Raw genomic sequence first — 16,679 nt, 5'->3', positions numbered from 1 at the left:
TTCAAACTAGCTGGATTCAAACTAACTGGATTCAAACTAACCTTATGTATATAGTACTGGACAGGATTGAAAATTATTTACAATTAAATAAAATTGGCCATTGGTGTATTCAAATGTGTGTGTTTGCGGGAGCTAATCCATCTAAAGTAATTACCTGATTTAGAGTAAGTTTGGAGTCCTTAAAAATCATGGTTTAAATCATGCTTTGGTAAAATATGGAATTTGTTTTGTTTAAAAAAAAACATCAAGAACAAGATCTCAAGGACCTATTGTTCTCATAATATTTTATGTCCTTCATGGATCCTCTAGGCATTCAATATAGTCTGTATCATTTATATGAATTATAATGATCCTTGGAAAATTAATTTCAGATATATAAGTAAACATGCATTCAATCCAATAAAGTGGCTGGGCTCAGTCTAAGAACTTCCATTCTCTTTTTCCTATTATCTTTATGGTTTTGATATTTTTCCCATCGTGATCCAAAGGTAAATAAGTAAATGGGAAATTTTTCATTGACTTCAGTGGACATTGGATGATCCCTAAGAGTATTGCCGAATGTGGATAATGCAATACTTGTTTTAATTCAGACTAGTTGACAATAGGGATTTTGCTGCAGTACTAAAAAGCCAACCACTTTCCAATTCTTTGTTTTTTCTACTAGCTAATGTTCTGGAACATGAGTTAGCAACTATTAGAGAATCAACTGGATAAATAAGTAGAATGAAGGGAAGAGCATTAAGAAAACTTAATTCTATCTGTTACAGTATAGGGTTACAAGGGAATAATTGCATAACTCCACACCACACATGCTTTCCTCTTGGGCAAAAGAGTCTTATAGAGTCCTACTGAACCAGAGTCTGTTTTCACCCTTAAAAATCATAGAGATTCAAAGTTAAGGCAGTGATGGCACATATTCATTTGTTTGTTTTGTTTTGTTTTTGGTTCCTGAAAAGCTTAGGTTCAGCACTGCAAATAGTCAAAGCTCATTAGGGTTTCTTATTGTGTGAGTGTGTATACCTGGCACTTTGATTAACTCAAATAAGCATACTGCTACCCCCATTGCCTCTAAGAACACCCCCATATCTTTCTTCTTTTCAGTCCAAAGCCAAGCTATTAATGTATCCCTTAATAAGCTATCAAGAGGATGATGTTCATCTGTTCTGACTAGGAAAGTCAAACAGCACAGCTGCTTTCCGTTAGCCCAAACCTGGTAGAGAAGGAGGAACTCTTAGCTATCCACTCTAGAAGAGTTCTGCTCCTTGAGGCACTCAAGACCCAGCCAAGATGTGGACTGGAATGTAGATTAATTCCATAGATTATTTCTAGGAGCAGCAGGTGGCTTCTTACTGTAGATAACAGCTGGAGACCTGCATACATCCATGCTCTTTTGGCATTTCCCCAGTGGGAAATACCTAGCCTAACAGTGTTCTTGAGAAACTTGTGCACTGTCACCCGACGAAGTGAGCTGTAGCTCACGAAAGCTCATGCTCAAATAAATTGGTTAGTCTCTAAGGTGCCACAAGTACTCCTTTTCTTTTTACACATAACACAGAATACACTGATACCCACTAAAACGAATCTTAAGCAGTCAGTATCACATCTTCGACTGGTGTAAATCAGTGTGCCCAAGTTGATAATCTGGTCTGCAAAGTTTACAGCCATTGAAAATAGCTAAATTTGTTTACACTTCATGTTGTTGACTCATTGCTCCTTTCTCCTGCTGCATTCAGTTATAAGACTTGTAGGTGAATACTTACTTTCTACATCTATCAATCGTGCACTAAGCCCTGGTCTACACTAGGACTTTAGGTCGAATTTAGCAGCGTTAAATCGATGTAAACCTGCACCCGTCCACACAATGAAGCCCTTTATTTCGACTTAAAGGGCTCTTAAAATCGATTTCCTTACTCCACCCCTGACAAGTGGATTAGCGCTTAAATCGACGTTGTCGGCTCGAATTTGGGGTACTGTGGACACATTTCGATGGTATTGGCCTCCGGGAGCTATCTTAGAGTGCTCCATTGTGACCGCTCTGGACAGCACTCTCAACTCAGATGCACTGGCCAGGTAGACAGGAAAAGAACCGTGAACTTTTGAATCTCATTTCCTGTTTGGCCAGCGTGGCAAGCTGCAGGTGACCATGCAGAGCTCATCAGCACAGGTGACCATGATGGAGTCCCAGAATCGCAAAAGAGCTCCAGCATGGACCGAACGGGAGGTACGGGATCTGATCGCTGTTTCGGGAGAGGAATCTGTGCTATCAGAACTCCGTTCCAGTTTTCGAAATGCCAAAACCTTTGTCAAAATCTCCCAGGGAATGAAGGACAGAGGCCATAACAGGGACCCGAAGCAGTGCCGCGTGAAACTGAAGGAGCTGAGGCAAGCCTACCAGAAAACCAGAGAGGTGAACGGCCGCTCTGGGTCGGAGCCCCAAACATGCCGCTTCTATGATGAGCTGCATGCCATTTTAGGGGGTTCAGCCACCACTACCCCAGCCGTGTTGTTTGACTCCTTCAATGGAGATGGAGGCAATATGGAAGCAGGTTTTGGGGACGAAGAAGATGATGATGAGGAGGAGGTTGTAGATAGCTCACAGCAAGCAAGCGGAGAAACCGGTTTTCCCGACAGCCAGGAACGGTTTCTCACCTTAGACCTGGAGCCAGTACCCCCCGAACCCACCCAAGGCTGCCTCCTGGACCCAGCAGGCGGAGAAGGGACCTCTGGTGAGTGTACCTTTTAAAATACTATACATGGTTTAAAAGCAAGCATGTGAAAGGATTACTTTGCCCTGGCATTTGCGGTTCTCCTAGATGTAGTCCTACAGCCTTTGCGAAAGGTTTCTGGTGAGGGCAGCCTTATTGCGTCCTTCATGGTAGGACACTTAACCACTCCAGGCCAGTAACACATACTCGGGAATCATTGTAGAACAAAGCATTGCAGTGTATGTTTGCTGGCATTCAAACAACATCCGTTCTTTATCTCTCTGTGTTATCCTCAGGAGAGTGAGATATAATTCATGGTCACCTGGTTGAAATAGAGTGCTTTTCTTCAGGGGACACTCAGAGGAGCCCATTCCTGCTGGGCTGTTTGCCTGTGGCTAAACAGAAATGTTCCCCGCTGTTAGCCACAGGGAGGGGGGAAGGTTGAGGGGGTAGTCACGCGGTGGGGGGAGGCAAAATGCGACCTTGTAACGAAAGCACATGTGCTATGTATGTAATGTTAACAGCAAGGTTTACCCTGAAAGAGTGTAGCCACTGTTTTATAAAATGTGTCTTTTTAAATACTGCTGTCCCTTTTTTTTTCTCCACCAGCTGCATGTGTTTCAATGATCACAGGATCTTCTCCTTCCCAGAGGCTAGTGAAGCTTAGAAAGAAAAAAAAACGCACTCGCGATGAAATGTTCTCCGAGGTCATGCTGTCCTCCCACACTGACAGAGCACAGACGAATGCGTGGAGGCAAATAATGTCAGAGTGCAGGAAAGCACAAAATGACTGGGAGGAGAGGTGGCGGGCTAAAGAGAGTAAGTAGCGGGCTGAAGAGAGTAAGTGGCGGGCTGAAGACAGGGCTGAAGCTCAAATGTGGTGGCAGCGTGATGAGAGGAGGCAGGATTCAATGCTGAGGCTGCTGCAGGACCAAACCAGTATACTCCAGTGTATGGTTGAGCTGCAGCAAAGGCAGCTGGAGCACAGACTGCCACTGCTGCCCCTCTGTAACCAACCGCCCTCCTCCCGAAGTTCCATAGCCTCCACACCCAGACGCCCAAGAATGCGGTGGGGGGGCCTCCGGCCAACCAGCCACTCCACCACAGAGGATTGCCCAAAAAAAAGAAGGCTGGCATTCAATAAATTTTAAAGTTGTAAACTTTTAAAGTGCTGTGCTTGAAGTGCTGTGTGGCATTTTCCTTCCCTCCTCCAGCACCCCTCCTGGGCTACCTTGGTAGTCATCCCCCTATTTGTATGATGAATGAATAAAGAATGCATGAATGTGAAGCAACAATGACTTTTTTGCCTCTGCAAGCGGTGATTGAAGGGAGGAGGGGCGGGTGGTTAGCTTACAGGGAAGTAGAGTGAACCAAGGGGCGGGGGGTTTCATCAAGGAGAAACAAACAGAACTTTCACACCGTAGCCTGGCCAGTCATGAAACTGGTTTTCAAAGCTTCTCTGATGCATACCGCGCCCTCCTGTGCTCTTCTAACCGCCCTGGTGTCTGGCTGCGCGTAACCAGCAGCCAGGCGATTTGCCTCAACCTCCCACCCTGCCATAAACGTCTCCCCCTTACTCTCACAGATATTGTGGAGCACACAGCAAGCAGTAATAACAGTGGGAATATTGGTTTCGCTGAGGTCGAAGCGAGTCAGTAAACTGCGCCAGCGCACCTTTAAACGTCCAAATGCACATTCTACCACCATTCTGCACTTGCTCAGCCTGTAGTTGAACAGCTCCTGACTACTGTCCAGGCTGCCTGTGTACGGCTTCATGAGCCATGGCATTAAGGGATAGGCTGGGTCCCCAAGGATACATATAGGCATTTCAACATCCCCAACAGTTATTTTCTGGTCTGGGAATAAAGTCCCTTCCTGCAGCTTTTGAAACAGACCAGAGTTCCTGAAGATGCGAGCATCATGCACCTTTCCCGGCCATCCCACGTTGATGTTGGTGAAACGTCCCTTGTGATCCACCAGAGCTTGCAGCACTATCGAAAAGTACCCCTTGCGGTTTATGTACTCGGCGGCTTGGTGCTCCGGTGCCAAGATAGGGATATGGGTTCCGTCTATAGCCCCACCACAGTTAGGGAATCCCATTGCAGCAAAGCCATCCACTATGACCTGCACATTTCCCAAGGTCACTACCCTTGATATCAGCAGATCTTTGATTGCGTGGGCTACTTGCATCACAGCAGACCCCACAGTAGATTTGCCCACTCCAAATTGATTCCCAACTGACCAGTAGCTGTCTGGCATTGCAAGCTTCCACAGGGCTATCGCCACTCGCTTCTCAACTGTGAGGGCTGCTCTCATCTTGGTATTCATGCGCCTCAGGGCAGGGAAAAGCAAGTCACAAAGTTCCATGAAAGTGCCCTTATGCATGCGAAAGTTTCGCAGCCACTGGGAATCGTCCCAGACCTGCAACACTATGCGGTCCCACCAGTCTGTGCTTGTTTCCCAAGCCCAGAATCGGCATTCCACAGCATGAACCTGCCCCATTAGCACCATGCTGCATGCATTGGCAGGGCCCATGCTTTCAGAGAAATCTGTGTCCATGTCCTGATCACTCACGTGACCGCGCTGACGTCGCCTCCTCGCCCGGTATCGCTTTGCCATGTTCTGGTGCTGCATATACTGCTGGATAATGTGTGTGGTGTTTAATGTGCTCCTAATTGCCAAAGTGAGCTGAGCGGCCTTCATGCTTGCCTTGGTATGGCGTCCGCACAGAAAAAAGGCGCGGAACGATTGTCTGCCGTTGCTCTGACGGAGGGAGGGGCGACTGACGACACGGCTTACAGGGTTGGCTTCAGGGAGCTAAAATCAACAAAGGGGGTGGCTGTACATCAAGGAGTATTTCAGGCAGGACTTCACGGAGGGTTCCAATAAGAAATGGTGCACCTAAGTTATCGTTCTTATTGGAACAAGGAGGTTAGCCTGGCCTCTGATTGATACATGGCTAGATTTACGTCGCTGCACCTTCTCTGTGAGTGACTGCAGTGTGACCTAGAGGAATGAGTCCCCTAGACAGGGGAGGAGGCAAATGAGTACAAAACAAATCTGGTCTATTTCTTGTTTTGACCCACTCCATCTATCTTTTACATCTTTGGCTGGCAGCAGACGGTGCAGAAGGACTGTATGCCATCCACATCTCATGGCTGCTCGGCAGAAGATGGTACAGTACGACTGCTAGCCATCCTCATCTCTTGCCTGCCTGGCAGAAGATGGTACAGTACGACTGTTAGCAGTCCGTATTGCCTGCCCGCTCACCATAAGACGGTTCAATAGGACTGACTGCAGGACTAAAGAGAATGACCTGGTCAAGTCACTTCTAATGTAGTCCCTGCGCCCATGTCTGCCCAGGCACTCCCAGCCGACGTGGCCAGGAGCACCTCGGACATGACGATGACGGCTACCAGTCGTACTGTACCGTCTGCTGCCACAAGGCAAGGGGTTGCTGCTACTGTGTAGCAATGCCGTACCGCGTCTGCCAGCACCCAGGAGACATAGGGTGACGGTTACCTGAGCGGGCTCCATGCTTGCCGTGGTATGGCGTCTGCACAGGTAACTCAGGAAAAAAGGTGCAAAATGATTGTCTGCCCTTGCTTTCACGGAAGGAGGGAGGGAACGGGGGCCTGACGATATGAACCCAGAACCACCCGCGACAATGTTTTAGCCCCATCAGGCATTGGGATCTCAACCCAGAATTCCAATGGGCAGCGGAGACTGCGGGAACTGTGGGATAGCTACCCACAGTGCAACGCTCCGGAAGTCGACTCTAGCCTCGGTACTGTGGAAGCGCTCCGCCGAGTTAATGCACTTAATGCACTTAGAGCATTTTCTGTGGGGACACACACACTCGAATATATAAAACCGATTTCTAAAAAAACGACTTCTATAAATTCGACCTTATTCCGTAGTGTAGACATACCCTAAGGAACAGATACAAAGAGCAGTCAGATTCTTTTGAGGTTTAGGTTACATGAAAGAAGTGTGAGATATCTAGCTTCTTGGTTATTTTACATTTTAGACTCAGTTTTTAATACATCTTTTACTTTATGGATAGATAATACAGAAGCAGCAATCCTTTTACTCCTTTCTCTGGTCCCTTTGGAAGGGTCATATTTAAGGTTTCAGAGTAGCAGCTGTGTTAGTCTGTATTCGCAAAAAGAAAAGGAGTACTTGTGGCACCTTAGAGACTAACCAATTTATTTGAGCATAAGCTTTCGTGAGCTACAGCTCACTTCATCGGATGCATCCAATGAAGTCAGCTGTAGCTCACGAAAGCTTATGCTTAAATAAATTGGTTGGTCATATTTAAGTTATCTTCTACCATTTTCCATTAGTGTCAGGCTTTCCATTAGTTCAAGTTTCTCCTTGCTAACCTGTGTTACTTCTATTATAGTATGCTGTTTTAAAAATGAGGTTCAGTGTGGGCATCTGGTATAGGTATGCTAATCAATGCTTTTGGAGCCTAGCATGGAACAGCAGCTAGGGCAGTAGACAGGCACTCAGAGAGCTAGTCTAGACTAGACATACTACACATCGGGTGAAGATGCTTTATGGCATGCCAACAGGAGAGAGCTCTCCCATCGGCATAATAAAACCATCTCTGTGAGAAGCGGTAGCTGTGTCAGCAGGAGAAGCACTCCTGCCAACATAGCACTGTCTACACTGGCATTTAGATCAGCATAACTTATGTCGCACAAGGTGGGGTCTTTTTAACACCCCGGAGCAACATAAGTTATGCCAACATATCCTGTAGTGTAGACAAGCCCTAAGTTCTAACCCTGTCTCTACTAGTGGCCTGGTATGTGACATTGGACAAGTAATTTTACCCTTCTGTGCCTCAGTTTTCCCAAGCTGCAAAATGAGGATGACACTTACCTCCTTTGTAATGAGCTTTGAAAAATATTATATGGGACATAAGAGAGACACTAGGTGGGTGAGGTAGTATCATTTATTGGACCGACTTCCATTGGTGAGAGAGACAAGCTGCTGAGCTCCAGAGTTCTCCTTCAGGTCTGGGAAGAAAACTGGAAGAAGAGCGCTGTGGAGCTCAAAAGCTTCTCTCTCGACCTTACCCACTTTTTCTCTCTCACATTGTGGGACCAACACAGCTAGAACAACACTGTGAATTATATATATGGATGATAGTTATTGTTGCATTAAAGGTATTGGGACAGAAATCTCTGCTATGAATGGTTCTTGCATTTGTTCACTGGCTGGCAGATTGTAGTATTTGTGAGGCGCAGGACCCCTTCAAAAGTGGGGCAATGTAATGGGCTGCATCAATTGCATTCACCTAAGGCTGTATCTGCCTGAAACAAGAGCAGAAAATGCCCTTAAGTCCTGAAAATGGATTAAGGTCACTTTCTGCTAATTTAGGGTTCTTTCTCATGACAATGAGATCAGAATCATAATTGCCAATTAATCATCATATGATATATTAAACCTTGAAATTGTACAACATAATATGATGATTTACAGCACAAAAGATACTGAAATTCTGAAGCCATACTTTTATGACAAAATATTTGGATATTTTATTGCTATGGCAAAATCTGTAATGATTACAGAATAGAGTGCAATATAACTTTGTTAGTCTGACAAGGTGTGTTCAATAGCAAAAATAAAAGGTGACACTAACAATTGAGTCTCATTACATTATTCAAAATGTAGTTCTCTGGGCCTCAGGATCCATACTCTGGTTTGCCGTTACTCCACATAAATTGTTCATTCATCTGTATTGAATATGTCTACTTGAGAATCTAAATTACACATGTATAATACATATGCTGCATTACTCCAAAAGCAGATTTATTGTTAGCATTATATAAGTGACATGAGATTCATGGACTGTGTGTATTAGAACTGTAACAGGTAAGGCTATACTTCATGTCAACTAACATAATATCATAATATCAATCCCAACTAAATCATCCCAGCCAGGGCTTTTTCAAGCCTGACCTTAAAAACTTCTAAGGAAGGGGATTCCACCACCTCTCTAGGTAACGCATTCCAGTGTTTCACCACCCTCCCAGTGAAAAAGTTTTTCCTAATATCCAAACTAAACCTCCCCCACTGCAACTTGAGACCATTACTCCTTGTCCTGTCATCTGCTATCACTGAGAATAGTCTAGATCCATCCTCTTTGGATCCACCTTTCAGGTAGTTGAAAGCAGCTATCAAATCCCCCCTCATTCTTCTCTTCCGTAGACTAAACAATCCCAGTTCCCTCGGCCTCTCCTCATAACTCATGTGTTCCAGTCCCCGAATCATTTTTGTTGCCCTTCGCTGGACTCTCTCCAATTTCTCCACATCCTTCTTGTAACGTGGGGCCCATAACTGGACACAGTACTCCAGATGAGGCCTCACCAACGTTGAATAGAGGGGAACGATCACGCCCCTCGATTTGCTGGCAATGCCCCTACTTATACACCCCAAAATGCCATTAGCCTTCTTGGAAACAAGGGCACACTGTTGACTCATATCCAGCTTCTCGTCCACTGTCACCCCTAGGTCCTTCTCTGCAGAACTGCTGCCTAGCCATTTGGTCCCTAGTCTGTAGCTGTGCATTGGATTCTTCCGTCCTAAGTGCAGGACTCTGCACTCGTCCTTGTTGAACCTCATCAGATTTCTTTTGGCCCAATCCTCCAATTTGTCTAGGTCCCTCTGTATCCTATCCCTACCCTCCAGTATATCTACCACTCCTCCCAGTTTAGTGTCATCCGAAAACTTGTTGAGGGTGCAATCCACACCATCCTCCAGATCATTAATGAAGATATTGAACAAAACCGGCCCCAGGACCGACTCTTGGGGCACTCCGCTAGATACCAGCTGCCAACTAGACATGGAGCCATTGATCATTACCCGTTGAGCCCGACAATCTAGCCAACTTTCTACCCACCTTGTAGTGCATCCATCCAGCCCTTACTTCTTTAACTTGCTGACAAGAATACTGTGGAAGACCATGTCAAACGCTTTGCTAAAGTCGAGGAATAACACGTCCACTGCTTTCCCTTCATCCACAGAACCAGTTATCTCATCATAGAAGGCAATTAGATTAGTCAGGCATGACTTTCCCTTGGTGAATCCATGCTGACTGTTCCTGATCACTTTCCTCTCGTCTAAGTACTTCAGAATTGATTCCTTGAGGACATGCTCCATGATTTTTCCAGGGACTGAGGTGAGGCTGACAGGCCTGTAGTTCCCAGGATAATCCTTCTTCCCTTTTTTTAAAGATGGGCACTACATTTTTTCCAATCTTCCGGGACTCCCCCCGATCGCCATGAGTTTTCAAAGATAATGGCCAATGGCTCTGCAATCACATCCGCCAATTCCTTTAGCACTCTTGGATGCAATGCATCCGGCCCCATGGACTTGTGCATATCCAGTTTTTCTAAATAGTCCCGAACCACTTCTACCTTCACAGAGGGCTGGCCACCTCCTCCCCATGCTGTGCTGCCCAGTGCAGTAGTCTGGGAGCTGACCTTGTTCGTGAAGACAGAGGCAAAAAAAGAATTGAGTACATTAGCTTTTTCCACATCCTCTGTCACTAGGTTGCCTCCCTCATTTAGTAAGGGGTCCACACTTTCCTTGGCTTTCTTCTTATTGCCAGCATACCTGAAGAAACCCTTCTTGTTACTCCTAACATCCCTCTCCAGCTGCAACTCCAGGTGTGATTTAACCTTCCTCATTCCATTCCTACATGCCCGAGCCATATTTATATACTCATCCCTGGACATTTGTCCAATCTTCCACTTCTTGTAAGCCTCTTTTTTGTTTAAGATCAGCAAGGTTTTCACTGTTAAGCCAAGCTGGTCACCTGCCATATTTACTATTCTTTCTACACATCGGGATGGTTTGTCCCTGTAACCTCAATAAGGATTCTTTAAAATACAGCCAGCTCTCCTGGACTCCTTTCCCCCTCATGTTATTCTCCCAGGGGATCTTGCCCATCAGTTCCCTGAGGGACTCAAAGTCTGCTTTTTTGAAGTCCAGGGTCCATATTCTGCTGCTTTCCTTTCTTCCTTGTGTCAGGATCCTGAACTCGACCATCTCATGGTCACTGCCTCCCAGGTTCCCATCCACTTTTGCTTCCCCTACTAGTTCTTCCCAATTTGTGAGCAGCAGGTCAAGAAGAGCTCTGCCCCTAGTTGGTTCCTCCAGCACTTGTACCAGGAAATTGTCCCCTACAGTTTCCAAAAACTTCCTGGATTGTCTGTGCACCACTGTATTGCTCTCCCAGCAGATATCAGGATGATATCAGGATGAGTATACATTTATCAACTAATTTGTTTTGCTCCTAAATCATAAGGATTAATAGGATCCATCAAAAAGGAAAATACCAAGAAGAAAAAACAAAAAAATAATCATTTAAAAATGTGGACAAGACTATAAGAAAAAAATGAACACCTTGAACTCTTCCCATATGCCAAAAGTAAGAGCAGTGTTGGACGTGACAAATAATATAGCTACTGTTTTAGAATGCAGTTTGTTCCAGACAATTCATTGGCAGTCTGAGCAAATTATTGCTTACATTAACTAGATAAGATATTTCTATAAAGTTGGAACATTATAAATTACTTAAATTTAAGATGATTGGGGAAAAGTCCTGTAATAGGTACTTGCATGGATAGTCCTGCTTTCAAAACAAAGTGAAAGGTATGCCATCTTGTTGAGTTTTGGTTTTGAATTCAACTGAGTTCCAATTGAGTTCCAAAAAGAATATTGATCATGTAATTTTGCAGAATGTACCACTGAAATGCAGTACAATACATAATTTTAAGGAATAATATCTTAACTTTATGTATGAGCTCTAAATCCATTTTTGCTTTTCATTTGCCAGTGAGATTATTTCAGTATGAGACTTATCAGAAATCCCAGTAACCATGAAGTAAAGTAGCACTCTAGCTGGGTTTTACAAACATCATCTACATTACGTAATTTAGTTAATACAGAATGTGAAAAATGTTGAATATCCTGTTCAAGGCCCAAGTATTGGCAATTTGCTCAAATTTATATTGGCATGTATTGCAATTCTAAAGTGTTTTTAATATATTAATTCAACGTGGTTTATAGGGTAATTAGTAATGAGCAAAAATAGGAAAAGGTTCATAGATTTAATCAAATCCCTAGAAGTCTGGATGATCGACCAAAGCCTTTTAAATTATTATCTCCCCCATTCTATATAACTTTCTTCTTCTCTAATCCAAACCCAGCCACATCTCATTCTAACATTCACTTTCATCAGAGTGAATTTCAGCCTTAGTGTAGAATAAGTTCATTGTTGGTTTTGTTTGTTTTATTTGCTTTTGTACAAGATGAGTGAATAAGATTTTCCTTGGGAAGCCGTGAATGAAATAAAATTCAGACATTATGAAGAACAAAAAACAGCAGGGTAGAATGAACACTTTTATGCAATCTTAACTAAAGCAGTTACCCTCCTGCTATAATACAAAGACAGATGTTGGCTACATACAGGGACAGTGTCGTGCACTCACCTTCATTAAAAGTGCTGAGCTTTGGACAGGATTTGTAATTAGGAACCCATTCAAAAAGCTCTCACACTCCTGCCATTTAATGGAAATTGACATAAAATATGGTTGTATTACTTGTTGCAAGATATTTATTTCCAAGAGTAAACACTCAACCTTTTAAAAATATCAGATGGCTGATGTAAATTGAATATATTTGTCTAATGGCAATTAGAAGTATGATAGTTGCTTACTGTAGCAGTACTGAACATTTAGCCAATGGATATATTGAGAATTAAGACCTGGGTAGATGAGATCAGAATCTGGTCCAGAAATATAGTCTAGAAAATAGTTTAGTTTGTCAGGGTGATATTTCATTAGAGCTGGCAGCAACTCTTTCCATACTGAGCATATTAATTTTCCTGTACAATTTACTTTGAGTAAAAATTGGCCTGTGTCAGTGTGAACATATTATTGCACTTATTTACAGAACTAAATAATGTTTTACAGGCAAAATATTTTAAAGTATCAAGGACTTCATAAACACTGCCTGCATAGATTAATTTAAAAAAAAACAAACAAAAAAAACACAATACTTTAACAAAATTTCAGTATTTACTTTTACAGCTGAGGTTCACTTTAGTTATCGGTTAGATTGTGACTTTAGGCATGCGTGATGGGGCATTCATCCCACACAAGCTAGGAGAGGGTTAAAAGCCGCCTAGGGAGGCAGCACAGGGGACATCCAATCAGAGAGAGGCTGCATGGAGCAAGCAATCAGGGCCCAGCGGGCTCACACAAAAGGGAGCTGCAAGGCAGAGCCGTGTCAGTTGCTACTGGGACCCCAAGGAGAGAGGGCAATGTTCCTCATGGGCTGCAGGAAGGTAGCATCTTGGATAGAGCGGTAGCTGGCAGGGACCCGGAGAGCAGGAGGGAGCTTCTGGCTCACTGTTGGAACTTGCAGGCTGAAGGCCGTGGGAAGAGGGCAAAGAAAGTGCTGGAGCTGATAGGAAGTGGCCCAGGGAATTGAAGCAGCATTGATGGAGAAGTTAAGGAGAGGCAGCAGGAGGCTGCTAGCTACAGAGTCCCTGGGCTGGGACCTGAAGAAGAGGGCAGGCCCAGGTCCCCCCGCACTCACCACTGGGGAAGTGTCTGGACTATAGCGCTGTGAGATACCTCCCCCCTCACCTCCACGAAGGAGAAAAACATGGATGATGGTAGGTCTGGAGGGCCGAGCCATGGAAAGAATACTTCAGGTCCTGGTCTGAGATGGGTCTGCAGGCAGAGAAGGCAGCAGGCGAGGCATCCTCAGGAGAGGCTGAGAGAGCTAATCCCCCAAGATGGCCAGCAGGAGGCACTGCTCTGATGATTGGGCTCTGTCACAGCATGTCCCAAGCAGGGGATGATGCACAAACTGCACAAGCCCAAGAGTTTCCCCACAAGGCACTCTGAATCATAATTCCTCTCCTGCTGCCCTCCAGCTTCTGGGGGATAGTAATTTACTTCAGGCCTATTCCAAGTCAGGGCTTTACCCAGTCCCCAGCCCTTATATGCCTTGTGCAGGGAGGGAATAAGCAGGAAAGTAGCTCCACTTAGCTCCTATACACCTAGACCTTGGTATCTGAGTACTCATATAGGTATATAAGGGAAGCTCTAGCTGTCTTTTACCCCCTGGCATGGGTGTGTACTCCAAGTCAGAATCTAGCCCTATGCACTGTGTGAGTTATAGTCAATCAGTCATGGAAAAAGAGCTTTGTTTCTCAAAATGAGCATTCCTTAACAAAAATGTGGGGGAAAACACAGGTCAATAGATCAAGCTGGCTTTTGGCCTTTAATTTAGTGACACAGCAGTTCTCAAAGGTAGTGTAAAAACCCCAACACCGTCCGCTCAACATAAGAGCACAGCAAAAAGTGATAGTAAATGCTTTTCCAAATATTATCAAATCCTCTATGCCGAAACTCCCCTAATGGTTTATTATTAAGAACATGCCAATTGCCTAATAAGTCTGATCTTACTAAACTCTCAAACTCAAACTCAACTTTCCCATGTAGAGTTGGAGGAAGCAAAAATAGTAATTGAGTCATTTACCAGAAATACTTTTCTGAGTCCAGATGGCTACAGGGCAGATTCTACAACTCTGATAATGTTCAGTTACATTAATTAAGCACATTTAATATCCACAGAATACTACTCTGCTACCTACTCTTGGCAAACAACTAATAAATATCATTCCTAAAGCCAAAGAATACTCCCTCCTTCAATTTGTGTCTCATGTTGACCAATATCCTTACCAGATGTTGAATATAAAATAGTAGCCAGAACATCAGCATATATATTAACTCCCCATATGCAATGCTTGTTCTATACGGATAAATCAGGATTGCTTGCCAGTAGACAAGGTTCAGATGGCTTCTTAATTCTATTATGAGATGCAAAAAAAAAAAGAACTTGCCAGTGCAAGGTTGAGATATCGCTTCCCAATTCTCCAAGACACAGGTTTATATGACAAGGTTATTGATTGAATATGATACCTCTTTACAGTTTTGGTGGCTGGAATTAGAATCAGTAGATTATAATTTTAGAGGAATAACCTTTAAAATTATGTAAAAATACCAATATACACAACTGTCTGCTATTCTTCCTTGATTTTCCCTTAGGAAATGAGGCCACTGCATGTAAAAATACTGACGATTCAGACATATGGGATCTTCCAGTGGTAAGAATATATGTTATTCTGGTTTATACCACAAAATCAAGAATTAATTTAGTCCTTCATGTATTCAGTCCAGTAAAAGAGTAAAACAGGATTTGTTTCAAACATCTTCAGCAAAAATTGGTGTAAGCATTTATCCCCACCTAAAATTTGGAAAGAGTTTTGAGTAGCCCAACTGCTAAGTATTTTCCTAAGCAGACAATAAATCTCCTGCTAATTGTGTCTGCCAGATGAAACAACAGATCCTATCAGGCAGAGTACATTATATAATTCAGGTTCTGGAGCAAACCTGCAGGAGCTAATTTATATTCAAGTACCATTTACCTGAACTCCTGCCCCATCTGTACCCCAAGCATGGCTCTCCCTGGCCCAAGAGAGACTGAGAAATTCAAAAATAAGCATCTAGTACTAACTGAACATTGGTTTCAGTTAAGGTTTTATGTCAATGTCAAGATTTTCTTCCCTTGAGATGGGTATACAGAAGACTACACCTGGCTGATTGAATGACAAAAGATTACCAGACAATAAAAGGCCTGAACTTCTTAGTTTGCTGACAATTGAAGGTGCTAAACAATTCAAAGAAATGAAAAAAAAAATTATATGCCAAAATTCTCCAGTCAGTAGAAATTACATTGACACTGCAATTGGCTTGAATTTTTTTCTGTTGGTTACCAGTTTTTAGTTAATTTTTATGACTGAGTTATACTGATGATGTAACAATAGTACTGACTTCATTGGCTGAGGTTATTTGGTGTTGCAGAACAGCATAATACAACTCAAAGTTAGTGGAGCAGGAGGAGTCTGTAGGACATGATGTGAGGTTCACCAATGGGACCTGCTTTGATATTCAAATGGGGAGTAAGAAAGGAGATGAGTTATTGATGTGTACGTAAATCACTAATAATTTAGAAAATTGTGAGCTTGTTACTCTTTACTTTTTGGAAAGTTACTTTTTTATTGAGTCTGAATATCCTTCTATTGGCTGCAAATAAACATAGTAATAATCAGCTGCAGTGAACATACCATCAGGATATTAAATCCAGCATGAGAAATGTAGCAGATGCTATGATGAGCAACAGGATTTAGATTTGGTCTCAGAACAAATCAAAAGTTAATTTCTAAGCCAAATTTATCCTAAAGGGAAACTGATAAAGCTGATTTGATTTTGCTCATGATTTTATAAAGAAATATTCACTTTGGCAAAGACCATGTGATGTATGAGTGCAAATTTAGTATTTATGAGACTTACAAGCAACAGAAAGTAGAGGTTTAGCTCTAGAAGAAAAGGATACTCTGAAATTTCATTATATTCAGGTCATTATATTCAAAACACACTAGGATATAATATAGCTAATGTTTATTCAAATGGAGAGCCTATATGTTAAAGAACATAAGTGTATCTGATTTTTATGTTCCCAATACAACAGAAGGAGCCAAATTTTTTTCAGTATATTCAGAGATAATGTCTCTCAATTTCAATATAGGTTTCAGAGTAAAAGCTGTGTTAGTCTATATTCGCAAAAAGAAAAGGAGTACTTGTGGCACCTTAGAGACTAACCAATTTATTTGAGCATAAGCTTTCATGAGCTACAGCTCACTTCATCGGATGCATCACGAAACCTTATGCTCAAATAAACTGGTTAGTCTCTAAGGTGCCACGAGTACTCCTTTTCTAATTTCAATATCTTCATACATAGCATTTCTTTAATAATCACTGACCCACTCAAAAACTTTGCTAAAGAGAAGTTAAAGATTCAGGAACATACCATTATTTGGAGTTC

The sequence above is a fragment of the Lepidochelys kempii genome, chromosome 8 (assembly GCF_965140285.1).
Source record: "Lepidochelys kempii isolate rLepKem1 chromosome 8, rLepKem1.hap1, whole genome shotgun sequence".
NCBI lineage: Eukaryota > Metazoa > Chordata > Testudines > Cheloniidae > Lepidochelys > Lepidochelys kempii.
This window is presented reverse-complemented; position numbering follows the sequence as displayed.